The 20,318-nt window shown below is 38.4% G+C and overlaps 1 long non-coding RNA gene across 1 annotated transcript in view; it reads left to right on the top strand.

The window, feature by feature from the left end:
* LOC122218583 overlaps nt 1-16,940 on the top strand; it is a 145,973-nt gene extending 129,033 nt beyond the window's left edge. The window contains exon 4 of the long non-coding RNA XR_006202017.1: nt 16,825-16,940. This is a non-coding gene — a long non-coding RNA (uncharacterized LOC122218583). The remainder of the gene's footprint in view (nt 1-16,824) is intronic.
* The last annotated feature ends 3,378 nt before the right edge of the window (nt 16,941-20,318 follow it).

Here is a 20,318-nt window from a genome sequence, read left to right as displayed (position 1 = left end):
GGACCTTATGCATTAAGCTAAAGTGTCTACATTTTATCCTGTGTAAGTAAGAGGATTACAAGGCCAGTTAAACTTAATTTAAGCAAGATCAGCCTGGTTATAATATAGAGCCTGGATTGGGGAGATGAAGGTATTAGAGATTTGACACAAAAGGACTAATTAAGAGACTATACTAAGAAGTAAGACAAGAACTGATGGATCCCTGGTCAGGCAGGAGGATGTTGTGGATGGATCCCTGGTCAGGCAGGAGGATGTTGTGGATGAGATTAATTTAGAGATATTAAGGAGGTAGGATCTATAACTAGTCAGGGGGAATAAAAGAGACAAAGGAATCAAGGATGACTCCTGTTATTCTGCCTTCAGAGGCTTTATGAATGTTGTTGCAATTCTCCAAGGCTTAGATTACTAGAACACAGGAGTTGGAATGAATCCATAAGCTTATATATTTATGTATTATGTTCTCATGGAATTAGGAGCTCTTTGAAGATAGGAAGCTTTTCTTAGGCCTTCCTTATAACTTTACTTTTTTTCCTCACTGTAAGCAGTCTTTCCTATCTATGTTAGAACTCAATAATCATTTAATGAGTTAAGAATTAGATTTTTCTTCTGCTATAGAGTAGATTTTACATGTTCCTTTATACATTTAAAATGAAGAGAGGTGGTGAATTTTGGCAATTTGAGACTTCCCTTTTACTGGGAAAAGGAAATCTAGAATATAAACTAGAAGCATACGCAGTTCTTTATATCTGAATTATGAATTATAGAAAAGTACAAAAAAATCTTTCCCGTCGCTACATAAATACTGCTTTACATTTTTTTCTGAAATGCAACTCTCAAAAGCTTCCTAGTTACTTAATAAAAATAACCCTATTCTATATCACAGCCCACAATCTGCCCCTGTATTTTAGTGAGCCATGAACTAGACAGGCAGTTCTTCACAGACACACAACCTTCCCTCTCAGGAAGTCGCCTCTCAATGAAAGAAGAAAAAGGTATGCCTCTGTCAGCGTGATGCAATGTCCAAGTAATCCACAGGAAATGCTATAGTGAGTGTTATATAGGAAAGAGTCAATGGGGACTATGGAAGCTCTCTAATGGAAAGTCAAGATGAGCAATGAATGTTTCACTGATATCCAGTGTCCTTGACGGATTGCTTATGCTGTCTCCCACCACCTCAAGACACACCCTCACTTTGGTTGAACGTATTCATCTTCCTCCAATACCCTTCCTGTATTTGGGCTAGGAGAGGAAACACACACTCAAGTTAAGAACTAGAAAATACTCTGCAGCAAACTAATGGGAGAACAAACTGTCAGGAAGCTTGAGGCTAAAGGGGAGTCATAGCAACCAGCTAATAGTTGTTGAATGTTAAATCTGAGGAGAGCTTTTCATTTGTGAAGATGAAGAAAACAGGTATGAGACACAGAAATTACCTTCAAGGCACTTACAGTCTACATGCCGAGCCCAAATAGACAGAAGCATAGTGAAATGTATTTTTGAAATCATTGTTATGAAACTATGATACAGTAAACTTCTCTTGCACAGAGCTTAGGCACCTACCACAAAGATGATGATTATTCTTCTTTTTTATTTCTGTAAGAGTTGGCAGCGAAGAATCTAAAGAATATATAATATGTAAATTATAATAAAGACAATAAAATTGAAGTAGGATTTCTTAAAGCTTTCTTGTAACATGACATCATAATGGTATATAGCTTGTACTATATACCCATTTGATGTCACAGGGGAACCAAGGTTCCTGTTTTTTAACCATCTAGAAATGAACTTTTTGGGATGTGTTACAATTACAAGGATGCATTTCTCTGAAAGGCTATTTTGCAGAGATAGCCACAGCTACATTTGGGGGTTCCAATGCAAGAGAAGACATCAGAAGTTCCCAAATCTGGACATAGCCAGACACTTCCTCTGCTCCACACTGAGAGTTGATGCCTGCAAAAGTGCGGCAAGGGCATTTCTGCACACGCGTCCAGCCTTTCCTCATTGAAGGTTTATGGGGCTTGTAATGTCAAGATTCATGAATTTCAGGGACTGTACTCGTCCTTGGATCAGATTTGGACGCGGCTTTTGATCAGTGAAGTGAAACAATTAATTATAATAAATAATGCTACTAGGAGTCCTCACAGAGTCACTTGATGGAGGAGGGGAGCCAAAGAAATAAAGCTCGTTTCTGGCAGAACCTCATCATCTGGCCGTCTGGATCAGATCCTGTTTGGCCACGGCACCCACGGCTCACTAGGCTGTTGGTGAAAGGCACAGTTGCTCTATCTTCTCAGCCCGTGGGTAGTATCAGGTTCTGGTGAGTATTGGGGGTAGTAGACTGAGGTCAAAAAAATCGGAGATGAAGGCAAAATTTCTTTGTATTCGTCTCTGTTTGATTGCTTTGTGCCTTGAAGCACATGATTTAATTATTTTCATCATTGCCTCAGCTTCCTCAGCTACCAATCTCACTGAAGGCAATAAAATTATTCAGCCTTTACAAAAAAATGCCGCCATAATAATTTCTGACTCAATGAATAGTTAAGGCTATAAACTCAGCTCTTTGGATGACCATGTGCAATTGAAAACACCAACCTAGGGTTTTCTCAGCAGTTAAAGGAAAACATAACCTTACGTGAGATGGAAGTACTCAGCTTGTAATTTTCTTAGTAGATACTTGTGATTCATTACCTACAACTTACATTCACCAACTCCAATCCATACAAGAGTCCTCTGTGCAGACATTATTATCTGTACTCTAAAAATGAGGAAAAGAATGCTCAGACCTTGACATCAGTTGGCTTTCCCCAAGGAAGTTCAAGAAAGTCCCGTACTCTTGTGCTGAGTTGACATTATACGGTGTGGGGAAGGGGCAGGAGTGGAGCTGGAGGGAGGCCAGAAATGAGTGCTTGAGGTCTGACAAAAGCAAATCAAAGGATAAGTCTGGAGCAGGAAATGCTGCAAATGGAGAGGAATTGGGGCTCCCATGCCTAAGCTAATAATCATGAAGACAAGGAGGAGGAGCTGTCAGAAATGAACCAGAGGACCCTGGGGTTCTCTAAAAGTGTTATTTCCTTGGAAGACCACAGCAGGAGATACTGACTCTGTCCGGTACCCTGGGAGCCTTCCCTCTGCATTTGTATGTGCTTTTTAATATATGGGTATGCATACGTGTGCATGTGTATGTTTGTGATTTCTTTATTAAAAGGGCTTGCAGGATCCAATCCTTGGCTCATTGTAAACTTATACAAGTTAGTCCTAAGGCTCACTTTTCTCTTCTGAAACTGAGAACAATTAAAGTGTAATCCCACAGAGATGTTGCATGGAATAAATGAACGTGCAGCACTTCACACAATGCCTGTTTAAACTAAGCATGTAGTAATTGTCAATAGTTATTCATTTATTTGCCTAGCCTCTTTCTTTCTTTTACACTTGCTCACTTATTCACTTCCTTAAACTCACCATGTTGCAAGGCTTTTTTTTTTTTTTTTAATTTTTTTTTCAACGTTTTTTATTTATTTTTGGGACAGAGAGAGACAGAGCATGAACGGGGGAGGGGCAGAGAGAGAGGGAGACACAGAATCGGAAACAGGCTCCAGGCTCCGAGCCATCAGCCCAGAGCCTGATGCGGGGCTCGAACTCACGGACCGCGAGATCGTGACCTGGCTGAAGTCGGACGCTTAACCGACTGCGCCACCCAGGCGCCCCTGCAAGGCTTTAGATGATGTGTCATTCCATGTTGCACAGGGACCATCATGTGGAAAGAATTGTACTGGTGTAATAGAGACAGGACTGTGTGTGTGTGTGTGTGTGTGTGTGTGTGTGTGTGTTGAGTGTGGCGGGTCTCATTGAAGATATGCTTAACGTATAGCAACAAAGCTGTTCCAAAAATATAGTGTGTGTCCAGTGACATTTCACTACCCACATGAGGGTGTATGAGGGTATATAGAGTACTAGGGTGGTGGTAACCAGCAAAGACCCGAAAGTATTAGTGTCCTTTCCAAACTACAAAGGAGCTGAAGTGGGGCTGGCTGGTTTTGCCCACAGTCATGGATGGACTTGGTTTTCTGTTAAATATCTGGCCAGAGGGACATATTACACTTATTTGTAATAAATTGGTAGCTGAGCGATTTTAAGTTCTTTTTCGACTTCTATGTTATTAGTACTTCCCAAGTGTACTTCTCCTTTAGTAGGAAATGTATTCACTGTCACCTACCACGAAAGTGTTAACAATAGTCACCCCTTAGATTTCACTGTCTTTCAGAGTTTGCAAAGAGTCTTTCTGGGAGGCCCATCAATTCCTCAGTGTTGTTGGGCTGCTGATGGGGACTGATAAAGAGAACAGAGGTTTTAGTGTTGGATAGTGTGCCTCTCAATCTTAATTTAACTACTTACCAGTTGTGTGACCTTGGGCAAATGACTTGATCTTACTGAGTCTGAGTTTCCTTATCTTATGAAATTAATACCTGTCTCCCAGAGGTGCTGTGAAGATTAAATGGGGTGAAGCACATTAAATGTCCATGACAGTATCTGGACCTGACTAACTGCATCATCAGTGTGAACCCAATTGCCAAGTCTCTTGAGACACTAAGGGCAAATTCAAGCCTCAGATAGGGGGTTGGATCAAATGATCTTTAAGTAACTGTCCAATACTAAGATTCTACGACCCTAAGGTCACAAACTTTGCGGCAACACGGAGAAATAATGCCCTCAATTGCAGGCTTGCTGCTTCTTCCTGTCTCCTCTTGTAAATCACTGCATGGCTGGGAGCACCAGTCACCCGACCTCTTTAGGGCTTGACATTTTTCAAGTGTTAATGGGATATTCCCATTTATATGATAACGGTGAGAAATGATTGCTGATATTTTAAAATAAAGGGCACTATATGTTCATAAGCAATTAATCAGGATATTTTTGCCACATGAGAATGGATTGAAACTACAGCAGGAAGATAGAATCCAGGGTTGGCTGTGTTCAAATTCCAGTTCCTCCAAGGGGCCGGTGACAAATAGCTTTACCTTGTACTTCCCTTATTAGTAAAATGGGGATGATAATCCCTGCCCACTGAGTCTTATGAGGATTAAATGAAATAAAGCCCATAAAGTACCTCCCACGAAAAATAATACATAATAAAAATAAAGAAAATAAAACATATAATGTTTCTGCCAATGAAAATAATTATGATACTAAAAGAATGGATTAAGAAAATATTTGTGGTTAGTAGACATAACATATCCACATTAGACACTGGAATTTCTCATTCTGGAAAGTTTTCTAATAATATAAAGATAAAATTTTGCTGGGGGTTTAAATGTATTTCCTTACTTTCCTTTCCTTTAGAATAGGATTCCACAAACTGTCTGTAAAGGGACAAATAGTAAATATTTTGGGCCATATGGTCTCTGTCGAAAGGGATCAGTTCTGTTGTATGAAAACAGCCATAACAATAGGTAATGAGTGGGTGTGGCTGTGAGCCAATAAAACTACTCACAAAAGCAGGGCACAGGCTGGCTGGGGCTTGTGGGCTATAGTTTGCCAATCCTTGTTGTAGAGCCCCGATTTACCCAACAATATTTATCAAACTACATTGCATAAAATGCTGTCTTTGAATTGTTCAAAGTGCAAAGATAAGTCAGTGTCTTTACCTGGGGAAATAAAACACAAATTTAAAACCAAAACCAAGAATTTTTATTACTAGAAAGTAATTGGCCAGAAATAGACTTAAAAAAAGTTAACATGATAAGAGCTAAGAAAATCTTGATTTTTTGCCAATTTCTCACTATGTGTGCGACTTTGAGCAAATTATTCAAGGATTCTAAGAATCAGTTTGCTCTAAGGTTCTATTAAATGGAGATAATACTATTTACCTTCTGGAGTTTTGGGAAGAATTAAGATAAAGCTCACAGAGCACATAGCAAATTGACTAGCACGTAGTAAGCAGTAAATACAGCATATTAGTTACTATTATTCAGAAGATTGGAGGAACATGACCAGTCACTCCAAGAATATAATCCCTGCTGAAGTCATAGTAGACTAAGCCATGCTTCAACTCTCCCTGGCCTACCTTCTTAAATCCTACTCATCTTTAAAGATTGTGAGTACACATCTCTTTCTCTGGGAAGATTTCCCCATAATCAGAATTGTTATAATGTGCTGTCTGTACCTATATCTTTGATTCAATTTCCTGCCTATTTTTAGGTGTCATGAACATGAACTTCTCTTTGCAGAATTAATCCTTGAGACTATGACTCTCTTAGTGTGTTTTGTTCACTCGTACAGCACAGCACACGGTTCTCAGCAGATGAATGCTTTGTTGAGGCCTGACTCTCTAAGATGTGTTGCACCCCCATGGTCCCACCTTGTTACAATAATCATTTGCCTGTAGCTTCACCTTGCTGTTGGTTGCTATTGGTCTGTAAATGATATTAGGATATTATCTGTGAATGGTAAGTATTCTTAATATATATCTGGGATTATTGTCCATAATACATCTTTATCAACTTAACCTTAAGAGGGTTTACTCCCTACAGTGAAGTTCTATGACATATCTGCTCCTCATTTTGCTTAGCCTTGCAATTCTGCAGCCTGAAATAAACACTGGTTTGCTTTCTCAGGCTCACTGACAATTGGAAATGAATGTTACCACTTCATTGTTATTTGGTTGAACCATAAAACTGCCATTTTTTGTAGGTCAAGTTGTTGAATATTAAGAATTTCACCGGGATCAACTAAGGCTATTTTTATTAGTATTGTTATATAGTGATAGCACTTAAAATTTTTTTTAATGTTTATTTATTTTGAGAGACAGAGAGAGACAGAGACACAGAATCCAAAGCAGGCTCCAGGCTCTGAGCTGTCAGTACAGAGCCCAATGTGGTGCTTGAAACCCACAAACTGTGAGATCATGACTTGAGACAAAGTCAGACACTTAACTGACTGAGCCACCCAGGCACCCCTAGTGATAACATTTTTGAATAGAGTTTAAGCTGAAAATGAATTTCCACCATTGGGTAGACCTGTTGATGTTGTGATTTGCATTATGTATTGCAATTAAGTATCTATCTCTGGGCACCTGGGTGGCTCAGTGGGTTAAATGACTTTTGATCTCCATTCAGGTCATGATCTCACAGATGGTGAGATCTAGCCCTGCATTGCACTGTCAGTGCAGAGCCTGCTTGGGATTCTCTCTCTCTCCCTCTCTTTCTGTCCCTCCCCTACTGATGCTCTTTCTCTCTCTCAAAATAAATGAACGTGTAAAACAAAGTTAGAAAAAAAGTGTCTATCTCTTTTAGTTCTATTTGCAACAACTTAATCACTGTGTTTTTTTCAATAAATGAAATTTATTGTCAAATTGATTTCCATACAACACCCAGTGCTCATCCCAAAAGGTGCCCTCGTCAATACCCATCGCCCACCCTCCCCTCCCTTTCACCCCCCATCAACCCTCAGTTTGTTCTCAGTTTTTAAGAGTCTCTTATGCTTTGGCTCTCTCCCACTCTAAGCTCTTTTTTTTTTCTTCCCCTCCCCCATGGGTTTTAATCACTGTTCCATCATTCACACTCAATAATATATAGGTACTTTATATATGATTATAGTTAATTAATTTAACAGCTATTATATATCTATAATACAACTTCATGCATTAATGCCAAGCTAAACAAAGAAAGGTTATGCGTTCTTAGAAGCACATAGCTGGTTAAAAAATATGGAAGACAGGGGCATGGGGGCAAATTCTAGGGAAGCACATAGAATAAATCCACTAACTCATTCTAGAACAGTAAGGGTGGATTTAACAGATTGGTTACATAAATGGCTCTAACTTCTCACTCATTGTCATCCACATCCTTTGTGAGGTGACTTACTTTGTAGCTCCACCCAGCAATGGGTAGAATCTATTCGTTCACCTCTTGATTTTGGATTGGTCTTGTAACTTGCTTTGGTCAAAAGAAGTTGGCAGAAGTCATGTTGTGTCAGCTTTTGACTTAGGTTCTGAGTAGCCTTTCCTATATCCACTTGGTTTTGATGGAGCTCTGGACATGGTGTCCCAAAATATGACACCTTGGCGTGTTGAATATTTCAAGCTGAAGCAGTTTGAGAAAATGGAAGAAGCAGCAGGATCACTCTGACCTCCACCCCCCCTTATTCCCTAAAACAGGTCATCAACCCCTCACATGAGAGGTGACATGGCCTAGCAGCCAACTGTAGACAAAGTAATCCAATCATCCAGTTTAGCCCCACCTAAACTGCTGATCCACAAATTATGAGCCCAATGGCACCGAAGTTTGGGGGCAGTTTGTTAAACAGAAAGTGATTAGTGATACATAGATTTCAGAGAGAACGTTAGATTTCAGCTAGTTCTTGCAACTAAAAAAGAGATTCCCAGATTTAAGAAAAGGGGAGGAGATAGAGAATTCAAGGCAGAGCAAGTGTTGTACAGACAGGGATTCAAAAGGCTTCTTTTGTTCTAAAAAAAGTGAGAAATCCAGTAAATCAGATCATACTGATGATATAGAACATAGAAGGTATGTGAACATGTGTGTAAGTGTGGTTATGCGTGTTTGGGAAATTGGTAGGATATGATGAGAAATAAATCTGGAAAAGCAGGTTGGGATGAGACTGCAAAAAAACCTGTAGAACAAATTTATGAAATGGATTTTATCTCACATGTTGTCTTTGTTTACCTGTAAACACTTTGATGTGGGCTGAGGAAAAATTGAAGGATGAAGAGAGGGAGCTACTAGTCATTGAGAGACTCTACATGCCAAACACTAGGACTGTGAACACTTTATACACCTGTCGTCTCCTACAGCTCTCCTATCACTTTTAGGGGTGTTAGGCTAATTTATGGAAAGAGAAGAAATCTTAGAGGTTGGGACACCATTATTCCCTGGTTTGTCCGGACAGTCCTAACTTATACATGTTGTCTCAGCAGACAACAGTGGTTCTTTAATTGTGAAAAAGTCTGCCTTTGCATGACATGTTACGTTGTCCTACTTAGAAGGGTTTTTAATTACCTGATTTTGCACAATTGAATAAGTGGTAGATCTGAGGTTTGAATCTACAAGACATATTAATGATAACTATTAAACTGACAATGTTTAGTGCATACAGGTGTGTTAAATATTTGCTTAATATTTTGTTTTTATGAAGATTTGGGAATGAGCATTTTTATCCTGTGGGGTGTAGTCCTGGCATAATTAGAGTAGGAAGAAAACATGTCCCAATTTATAGAAAATCAAACGGTCATAAGAATGTATCTTTTATGCCCATCAATTCCTCAGTGTTGTTGGGCTGCTGATGGGGACTGATAAAGAGAACAGAGGTTTAGTGTTGGATATGCAAATTCAGATTCATCTATATTGACAAAAAGAAGAAACTTTAAAAAATCTTAGTACATGGAACATGAAACATGTATACAGTTAGTTGCGTTGTGTGGGTAAAGGGGCAGAAAGTTCAACCATTTTCACCCACTCACATTTGAAGTAAATCAGTAGATTTGGCATTATCTTTACTCTTGAATGGATATCATTATCATATCTGCCTTCCTCTGCCAACCAGCATAATTACCAAGCATATGCACTTTAGCTAAGTCAATCAAAGCACAATTCTGACTCAGAGATTTAGAGAGGTGTCATGGTACCTGACTTAAGTTCTGAAAAGAGATCATATCCTTTTTCCCCAGTTGGGCCCCATGAATACCTCTCAGCAAACTTGATGTTAATTGCTTTGTTGTAGAGTAGGTCAAGTGTGCTGTCAGTTCTTTCTGATTATATTTTTCCTGGAGCTTTTTAGTATCCAAACTTGTCTTGCTCTGTCACACACAACTGATGTTATACATGATCAGCAAATTAACATACTGCCCAAACAATTTCCTGTGGCCGTTAGGCAGTCTGATCAGAAGCTGCTCTGAGCTTCACCACAAATGAGTAAACCTAATTTGGAAAATATTGAAAAGAGAATACAAAACAGAGCCTTCAGATCTACAGTGTAGAATATAACGGTCCCTTTATTGTGAGGCAATGCTGGACATGGCATAGGTGTGTTTACACAAAGGATTATGATTCTGGGGCTGTGACCTTTAACGACATGTGTTCTAAAGGGTCTGTGCCTGGAAGGACTTCTGGATTGGACTAAGTAATCCCTGAGCATCTTCTGGGCTGTCCATGCTGTAGGCATAAGAGTCAGAAACTATTTGCGTTCATATACTAGTGAAAGCAGAACCCAGTCAAACCATTCTGAGTTCAAATCCTGCATTCCAAACTTACCAAGGACAATTGACTGGTAATTGAAGACTAAATAGTTGTTTTTCAGATTGTAAAAGGAAGACATTTAGAAATTTGAAAAATTTGCAAAATCCAGAAAAGAATATGGAAAAAAATCATCATACCAACCTGGCAGCTATTAACATGTTAGCTATTTCCTTGATATATAATTATGTCATACTGGGTCGATGTCACTTCTACCTTGCTTTTTACCCCATAGCATTAACAAAATTTGTGAATTTTCTAAGCTATTAATAATTTTGAGAACATTTAACTGGTTTTATGCTTTTCAAAGTTATGGATGTGCCACCATGTATTTAATCCCTTTTTTATGTGCATTTAGATTGTTTCCAATTTTTCTTTATTATTATTAACTCTGAGAAGCATCTTCCTACATTTGTGTTTGTCTCCATTGCTGATTATTGCTTTTGTTTAGGCTGTAGAATTTGTATTACTGGTTTTAAAGTTATGAACTTAAGTTATTTATATAGTAATATCTTTTCAGAATTTTTAAATTTCAGTAAATCTGATGGTTTTATGATTAAAATATTATTAAAATTTAAAACCAAAAATGAACCTGGCCTTCTTCTTCTTAGAGGGAGTAACTTTCAAAAGTTGTATTGTTTCTAATAGTATTTTACACCCTATCATCTAATAATATGTGTATATTGCTAACATTGCTAATTGTTCAGGATTGGACATCATGTATTGTCCTTCTACTATGAAAAACAAACATTTAGGTTTTTTTTTTAAATTTATTTAAATTCAAGTTAGTTAACATACAGTGTAGTATTGATTTCATGAGTAGAACCCAATGATTCATCACATACATATAACACCCGGTGCTCATCCCAACAAGTGCCCTCCTTAAAGCTCATCACTCATTTAGCCCAACCCCCAACCCAACTCCCCTCCAGCAACCCCCAGTTTTTTCTCTGTATTTAAGAGTTTCTTATGGTTTGTCACCTCTCTGATTTTAGCTTATTTTTCCTTCCCTTCACCTATGCTCATCTGTTTTGTTTCTTAAATTCCACATATAAGTGAAATCATATATTTGTCTTTCTCTGATTGACTTATTTCACTTAGCATAATATGCTCTAGTTCTATCCATGTTGTTGCAGATGGCAACATACATATATAAGTATATATACGACAGTTTCTATATCCATTCATCAGTTGATGGACATTTGGGCTCTTTCCATAATTTAGCTATTGTTGATAGTGCTGCTATAAACATTGGGGTGCATATGCCCCTTCAAATCAGCATTTTTATATCCTTTGGATAAACAACTAGTAGTGCAATTGCTGGGTTGTAGGATAGTTCTATTTTTAATTTTTTGAGGAATCTCCCTGTTTTCCAAACATTTAGTTTCTTAAATCTCTTTTCTTTCTCCTTACCATTTCCTCAAACACTTCTTTTCCCTTCCTCACCCAATATAATTAAAGCAAATATTGGTTAAGTACTCAGTATTCAGTGTCTATGGTATTATGATTGTGTAAATATTATTTACAGGTGGGCTAAATTACATATGATAGATTTCATTTTTTGTGTAACTTTTAATTTTCCCGGAGCTCATCATTGCCTTTATTTTTAAGTGGTGAGTTTTCTGTGTACCTATTACCAATTCATCTGCACATTTTCTAAGAAAATTATAGTAGTCAGGGCACCTGGGTGGCTCAGTCGGTTGAGCATCTGACTTCAGCTCAGGTCACGATCTCCCAGTTCCTGGGTTCGAGCCCCGCATTGGGCCCTGTGCTGACAGCTCAGAGCCTGAAGCCTGCTTCAGATTCTGTGTCTCTATCTCTCTGTCCCTTCCCCCACTGTGCTCTGGCTCTCTCTTAAAAATAAACATTAAAAATAAAAAAAAAAGAAAATTATAGTTGTCAAATATATAAGGAAGTTTATAGCTTTTATATTTTATATCTGTGTCCCTCCTGGAGTTCTCTGACCATCTACCTTAAAGAGTTTGTTCTGAGGCCACCCCAGTTCCTAGTGGCCACTAGTCTTTTCTTCTCCATAATTCTGTCATTTCAAGAATGCTATATAAATGGAATTATGTAGTATATAACCTCTTAGGTTTTTCTTTTTTCAATCAGTATAATTCCCTTGAGGTCTAAGTTGTGTGTGGATCAATACTTTGTTCCTTTTTATTACTGAGTAGTATTCCATAGTTTGCTTAACCTTTACCCATTGAAGGACATCTGGGTTTTCTGTTTTGGCTGAATGACATTCATTCTCTACAAAAGTTGTCTTGATTTTTATCTCCAAAAGAAGTATCATAGTTAAATATGCACCTCCTCCCTCACTTAATAGTGGAAGGGTTTTATAACCTCTGAATGTCTATGTCCCAGAACTTTGCATAGTTCTGCCACATAATAAATTCTCAGAATAAATTTGGTTTCTGGACAACTAAGATGTGAGTAACAGAAGAGTTAGAGTAACTACTGTAGGATTCCAGAGATTACTGTGTTTGAGGATCCTTTTGTGGCTTCACAGAATAAAAGGGACTTTGAATAATAATGTCTTTTGAAGAATAGAAAAAATATGGTCAACTAGCATGCAATGGAGAAGTTTCCCCATTGCTTGATTAAAAGCATCTAGCAAGGAAAGTATGTTAACATAGCTGAATGGATCAAATTGGATAGAATAGAATTTGTGTAGATGACTCAAGGGAAGTGGGATGGAAAGATAGATTGAGACCAGATTGAGCATGACCTGAATGTCCAGGTAAAGGTTTTGACTTTTTCTCATAGACTTTCAAAAGCCATGTCAAATTTATGTTTAGAGAAGGACTGATGAGACCAGCATTTTAGTGAGTGATTGGTGGCAGTTGTTGCAATACTGCAGTTATTTATGTTCAGATGATATGTATATCCTTGCCTGTAGTTGGATAGATCTCAAGTGCTGTACTGTTTTGGGATAAACAATCACCACATCATGAAAAGTTTCTGTTACCATTTAGAGGGAGGATACACAAAGGGTGAAGGAGCTCTGAAGACAGTTGCCAGAATCCTTATCAGACAGGGAAGAATGGAGACTGACAAATTTCAGTTCCCGAAACCCATAGCCATTTTGCCCGGCTTCCTGTCCTCATCGTCAAAAGCCTCATAATGACAGTAAAATATGCAGTCCCCATGACTTTTGCTCCTCACATGTAATTTTCACATAATGTATCACTTAATCCTTACTGGAAGTTTGTGTGGAAGATATTTTTACATTCTAGAGATGGAATACTTTGGTCCTATGGATGAGTCTTGTGGGGCTACTAATAGGTCAAGAGAATACTACCTTTTGGAGGAAAAGTAGGAGAATGAGAACACGCACACAAGAGTCTGGAGGGTCTTCAAAAGCCAAACTAGAGGAATTCTGGTACCATCATTAAATCAAAATGGAGCAATGAGGCATGGAAGAAAATCAACTGTGCAGAGCACACAAAGGAAATTGGGGTGAAGGAGAAGCAGATGACCCAGAGAGTCCTGGGAAGGGATGTTTGAAAGCATAGCAATGTTGACGGTTATTTGCCTTTTTGACTCCTGATATATGAGTCAGTTAGTACAACCTAAAGAAATAGAATGTATCTGTATCTGTATCTACATTGATAGTGATACAGAGACGTTATTTATATATTTATATTATATTATTAATAAAATATTTATTTTGAGGAATTGGCACATGCAATTTTGGGTGCTGTCAAATCTGAAATACACAGGGCAGGCTAGAAGGCTGGAGGAGAGTTGATGTTGCAGCTATAGTTCTGGAGACAAAATTCTTTCTTGGGGAACCTCAATCTTTTCTCTTAAGACCTTGAAGACTGATTGAACCAGGTCCACCCACATTATGGAGGGTAGTTTGCTTTACTTAAAGTCTACCCACTTCCCCTAGAAATTCTGGGCCTGGAAAGGTCAACACCTTTTAGATGGTTGGTGATCAAAAGGGCATTTGAATTCATCTTTGTCCATGTGCTGCCCCAGCAGGAACAAGGCTGCCTAAAAATTTGGCAGGCCACTGCCCTGCCCACTCCATACTTGCATCTTGTGTTCATTGTGAAAAGATGAACTGAGAATCTATTCAGAATCAGGCAGCACCCCACCAGAAGTGGTGAGCAGCTTTCCACCAACAGAAGCTGGGGAGAGACTTTCCAAGAGAAAAGGCAGGCAAAGTAAGGACATTATTGTGTGGCCATAGCTTAATGCCTACTTGACTGTGATTGGTTGTCCCTAGTGTTTTGACTTCATAGCCTTGAAGCATTTACCAGCTTAGCTTCTGGTTTGCTTACAAAGGCTGCCAGGGCATTACACCCACATAAGTGCAATGGCCTCCTTATTTAATTAATTTCACACCACCTCTAAACACATGCTTTGATCATCTTGAGCTTATCCTCTTCCTGATCACATTGAGATACTTTATAATCCTGACCTTCATCCACATTATTCCTCCTCCCCAGAATACCCTCCTCCTGATGTGGAGAAACGGGAACCCTCTTGCACTGTTGGTGGGAATGCAAACTGGTGCAGCCACTCTGGAAAACATTGTGGAGGTTCCTCAAAAAATTAAAAATAGAACTACCCTATGACCCAGCGGTAGCACTGCTAGGAATATACCCAAGGGATACAGGAGTACTGATGCATAGGGGCACTTGTACCCCAATGTTTATAGCAGCACTCTCAACAATAGCCAAATTATGGAAAGAGCCTAAATGTCCATCAACTCATGAATGGATAAAGAAATTGTGGTTTATATACACAATGGAGTACTACGTGGCAATGAGAAAGAATGAAATATGGCCTTTTGTAGCAACGTGGATGGAACTGGAGAGTGTGATGCTAAGTGAAATAAGCCATACAGAGAAAGACAGATACCATATGTTTTCACTCTTATGTGGATCCTGAGAAACTTAACAGAAGACCATGGGGGAGGGGACAGAAAAAAAAAAAAAAAAAGATGTTAGAGTGGGAGAGAGCCAAAGCATAAGAGACTCTTAAAAACAGAACAAACTGAGGGTTGATGGGGGGTTGGAGGGAGGGGAGGGTGAGTGATGGGTATTGAGGAGGGCACCTTTTGAGATGAGCACTGGGTGTTGTATGGAAACCAATTTGACAATAAATTTCATATATTGAAAAAAAAAAAAAAAAAAAGAATACCCTCCTCCTAATCATCTAGTTGGAAAACTTCTGCTGATCCTTCTGTGCGGATGAACAGCTTCTCTTCCTATGTGAATACTTCTCGGACCTACATTACTACAGAGCTAACTAGTTTTTGCTGCACTTTCTATACACGCTTCTGTCAGAGTGTCCACAGCATAGATGATTAGTTAGCTGTATGTTTGCCTATGCTGGTACACAAAACTCTTGAAGAGAGGGAGTGTGTTATTTATTATAGCATCCCCATGCTTGACATCTAGTAGGGACCCAGAATGCATTTGTTGGGTAAACAAGTAAATGAGAATTCTTACTACTTGAAGATAATATTTTAATATGATAGAACAATTATTTTTTCCAGTTGTGTCATTCCCTAGTAAAGTAATTATTCTTTCACCAATTTTTTAAAGTTTTCTTCTAAATAGAAGACTTATACAACTTATTTTTAACACATAGTACTATAATTTTTTAAAAAAGAAGCCAACGGTTATTTAGGAAACTCAAAAGAGAAGATAAAGACTCTGTGAAGTATAAAAATTTGCCAGAATAGTAGTACCTACCTCTGGATTATTTTTTTTCACCAGGGAAAACCAAAACCAAAAATGAAACAAAAACAAAGTGTTTTTCACAAATGATTGAAATTTGACCTCCAGGCAAAGGAATAATGAACTAGAAAATAATGTAGAATTTGTTTTATAGATTAATTGTGAATAATTAAAAAGGTATTCATTGAACAAACAGCAATAAAAATTGCAAAGATGCTATATAAAAGAAAATATAATTAATGCTATGTCTATGGAATAATAAAATACTGTATTTATAGCCCAGTTATTTTGGTACTATTTAAAACACTACCATTAGTTAACTTTAAGCCTTTGGGAAGAATTCTTATACTCTCTTGCTTCAATTTCTCCATTTATAAAATAGTTCCACAATGCTCTACACTCTAAACTCTGACTCACGATTTAACTTTACTGATTTCTGTCAAAAAATGATCTAAGACGTGATACCCAAAATACCCACTAGATGGCAGGGTTCCCATTTCAAAAGAAGGGCTACTTTTCTTGTTCCAAAATAAGAGCCTCCAACAAACAGAATTTGAAATGTGTTTATTTGTACGGCTATAAAAATGGCACATCTGATCCAGTTTTCCACTGGGTTCCATGTTTTTCAGTGATTTGCATCCAATTTTTTTTTAAGGCAGATTGAGGAAGTTATTTTATATGCAGTCACAGTCTTTCCAAATAATCAAAGTTAATCCCTAGTTCTTCTTTTTAATCAGACATTACATGTACACAATGTCATTAGCAGATTTGAAAAAAATATAGAGAGAGAACCATTCATTAAGTAGTTTGTGATTTTTGAGCACAGTTCTATAGAGCCCTCAGCAAGTGTAAGTGTGAATATCTCTGGAATTTCTTTTCAGTTCCAGAAAGCCAAAGCAACACCTGCTAAATTTCGTTGGATTCCTGACAGGACGCTCACTGCTGTTTAAAAACTATTCCTACCCTGGCTGGTTGTGACTGGCTGAGACCGAATATTGCAAAGGTAAATTGAACTGAATTTCCAGACAAGTGAAGGTGCTTTGATCAACTAAGTAAATGTATGTGGGTAATCTTTGAAAAACAAATGGCATGCCTACAGTGATGTTTTCATTATTACCATTTATTATGATTATTATTGTTGCTGACTTGTCTTTTCTAAAACCTTCACAGAAGTGTTTTCTAAGAAACTTATGAAATGCATTTCTTTTAAATCTAACATAGCAGACCAACTGCGTCTCAACCAAAATGAGTTTTTTCCACTCTCAAAGTACATACTAACACTTTATTAAAGAGAAAAAGGAACCATCCAAACTTCTCTGAAAATCCCAGATTTTCTCATTCTCAATATTTTCCAGAGATTGCCAGACTTTCTAGCTTAAACAAATGAAAATTATCCCAAGGCAGAGTTATCTGAAGCATTTATAATGCTGCCTTTCTATTGGCAAAGCAACACAACACATAAAAAAGAATCCCTCTTAGCATAAAACAAAGCGATATATTGTGTGGTCTTCAGGGTAAAATATGAAACAAATACACAGAAGAGCTACCTTCCTCCATTTAAAACAACAACAGCAAAACCAGGTTATTCTTGTCCTCCCCCCCTTCCTTATGAGGTTATTCTTGTCCTCCTCCCCTCCCCACCCCCATCCTTGTGATGGACAATAGGGTTTTTAAATCCCTCTCCAGCCTCTGAGCAGTGTTTAGACACAAAGTATTTTCATATATCATGAGATCTCTGTCTTCCTGCCTAATCCTACTGTATCATAATGCCTCATAGCACAATGGAGATGCTTGCATGCCTAATTTCCATAAATTACACAGCCCGACGTTTTCATAAAGACAAATTCCAATTGTAAACTATTAAACCTAATTCAGCATCCTTTGATGTCTCTGAGAAAGACTGGGGCAAGTTTAAGCATTCCCACATGGGAGCTTGTCCCCTGGAGTAGGTGAACGGAAAGGAGGGAGGTGATATTTTGCCCTTCTTATCTCTGCATTAACTTGGGTGTGTTCTGAGATTGAAGTTAGTGCCTTTACAGAAACACTTAAAAGATAAATCCTAAACGCTGGGGACAAACTAACATAGGTCACTTCTCCCAAAAGCTAAGCTCTAGATCTGAATCAATAGTCTTACTCTTTAGATTATTTGATGTTAATTTTTCTTCTTTATTTCCAAACTCTGTCCTTCCAAGCTCCTCTGTAACTGGGTCCTGAGATCAAAGCAAACACCAGCCAGGACTTTCTTTTCAGGTACCATCAGTTTTCATCATTTAGTTGTGGAATTTCCTCGACAGATCTTGTTCTCAGCATCCTGTTGACATTATTTAACATAGAGGTTATAAAGAATTCTGTGAACCTTCTCCCTTCCTGTTTAGTTTCACTCCTCAATGGAGCCTAGTGCTCAGAAGCGGCTCTTTTAAATCTGAACGGCCGGATCACCTCCCCCAAAGCAGGAAAGGTGTGAAAAGCAAACAGAGGAAAGCAAATACAGTGGCTTTCAACAGTTCCTCAGTGCTTGCTTTGGTGTGAGAGGTGATTCAGGGAGTGAGAAATTCGGAGCTTGAGGCAGGATGGAGACCATGGATACATTTCTAGGTCCTGCTGAGTTAGTCCTTCACAGGGCGGCTTTGTTATGAGACGTGAAGTGTTAGGAATTCCTGGACCCCCACACTGCACACTGGTGTGCAGTATGCAAATGTAAGTGCTTTTAAACACCAGAGAGGGGTCACCAACTAGAACTAGTGAGCTGGAAGCTTCCTTAGTCCTGTAATTACTCCCGATGGAATAATCCACCCGTACCTCTGGGAAGAGGTTCTTTTCCCCTGACTATGTTGTAAACGCTGGCTGGACACCATGAGGGCCAGGCCAGCAATCTCCATGTGGGTAATCTCAGGTCCAAATGAGTTGAAATGTCATAACAGAGAAGTAGTGCCAGAAGGTCCTTTAACAGCAACTTGAACTTTGTAAGCACAATACAAAGCAGCTGTTGATGGCCCCAGGCTGGTGGAATGTGATGGGTATGAGCCAGAGGCCTTGGTGGGCAGATGGGTGTGGGTCCCCTGCCAGAGTGGCACTTTGAGGCAGGAAGCAAGAGACCAGGCAGAAGAAGGAATCCTGTCCTCACATGGCTACCAGTGAAGGGACGCGATGACAAAGTAGGTGGGAGACCTTCTCCACTCCTGGTGCGCCATGAAGGTTTCCGTAAATTCATTTTTGACCAGCAAGCAGCAGAAATGCAGGCATCTGAACCACAAAAGGACAGGGGGTGAATCAGCACCCAGCATGGATTTGGGGCTTAGACAAATTGTAATTTCATCAATTCTGTTTTCCATTTCTTTGTAAATTCATTTTGTTTTTAAAATTATATCTGATGGGACATTTCTGTGATATGATCAACGTCAAGTCGAAAGTGTTGTGCACATACCCTTCCCTACAATAAAACAGAAACTTCAGTGTGGTTTTATTCTGCTACTTCCTACCTAAACCCCAATTTTTGTTTTTGTAATCTGGGACTCACGTTCCAGGCTTGTAATAAATGTGTATTTTCTTATGTGATTATAAGGTTATGAACATTGTAAGTATATACATATTTATATATTATTTTAATTTACATTATAATACTTTGTGAGAAGTATTTTCTCATTTGTTTTAAGTGTATAAACTTTAACAATAACTGTTCAGGCTTACGCTACATGTAATTTTATTTCTCATTACCATTTGTTTGTAATACTAGGCTTCCCTCCTATCTTTGTGTCTAGGCTTTCATTCTTTTCTCAGCCAACTGTCACAAAACGTTTAATGTGCTTTTCACAAAGGATATGAGAGCAAAGTGTAGTCTCTAAATTCACATATGAGATTGTTGTTCTGTTTTTCTTATACCAGAACAGCAAGATGGGTTGTTGTAGAATTTTTGGTCAAAAGTTTGTCGACTGAAAACACAGAAATTTCATTTATTCAACCTATTGAGCACCTACTATATGCCAGGGTCTCCTAGGTGCTACAGACGAAGAAGATTACAGAGTCTTTGACATTTTGAACTTGCATTTATTGGAGGTTGAAAGACAGCTTTTCCTTCCTTTCTCCCTCCATGCCTTCTTTCTCTTCCTTCTTATTTTGAGTACATGCAAACAAGTGTCTTTCTCCTTTATTTTTGAATTTGAAAAATGTAATTGAGCACATTACTGTGACTGTGTAAAATGAGGAGTATAACATGAAAATGTGTCTCTTTTCACTAATTTTTTTCTGGTCCTTGGGTGACCTTTCAAATTATGAATTGTTATGTTAAACACCTGTTAAGCACACTTCTGTCTTCATGTTTTATTTTAATCTTTGCTGTTACTGTTTTTGTCACTTTTTCTTTTTATTCTGGCATCTA

The sequence above is a fragment of the Panthera leo genome, chromosome B1 (genome assembly GCF_018350215.1).
Source record: "Panthera leo isolate Ple1 chromosome B1, P.leo_Ple1_pat1.1, whole genome shotgun sequence".
In the NCBI taxonomy this organism is placed as follows: domain Eukaryota; kingdom Metazoa; phylum Chordata; class Mammalia; order Carnivora; family Felidae; genus Panthera; species Panthera leo.
This window is presented reverse-complemented; position numbering and strand designations above follow the sequence as displayed.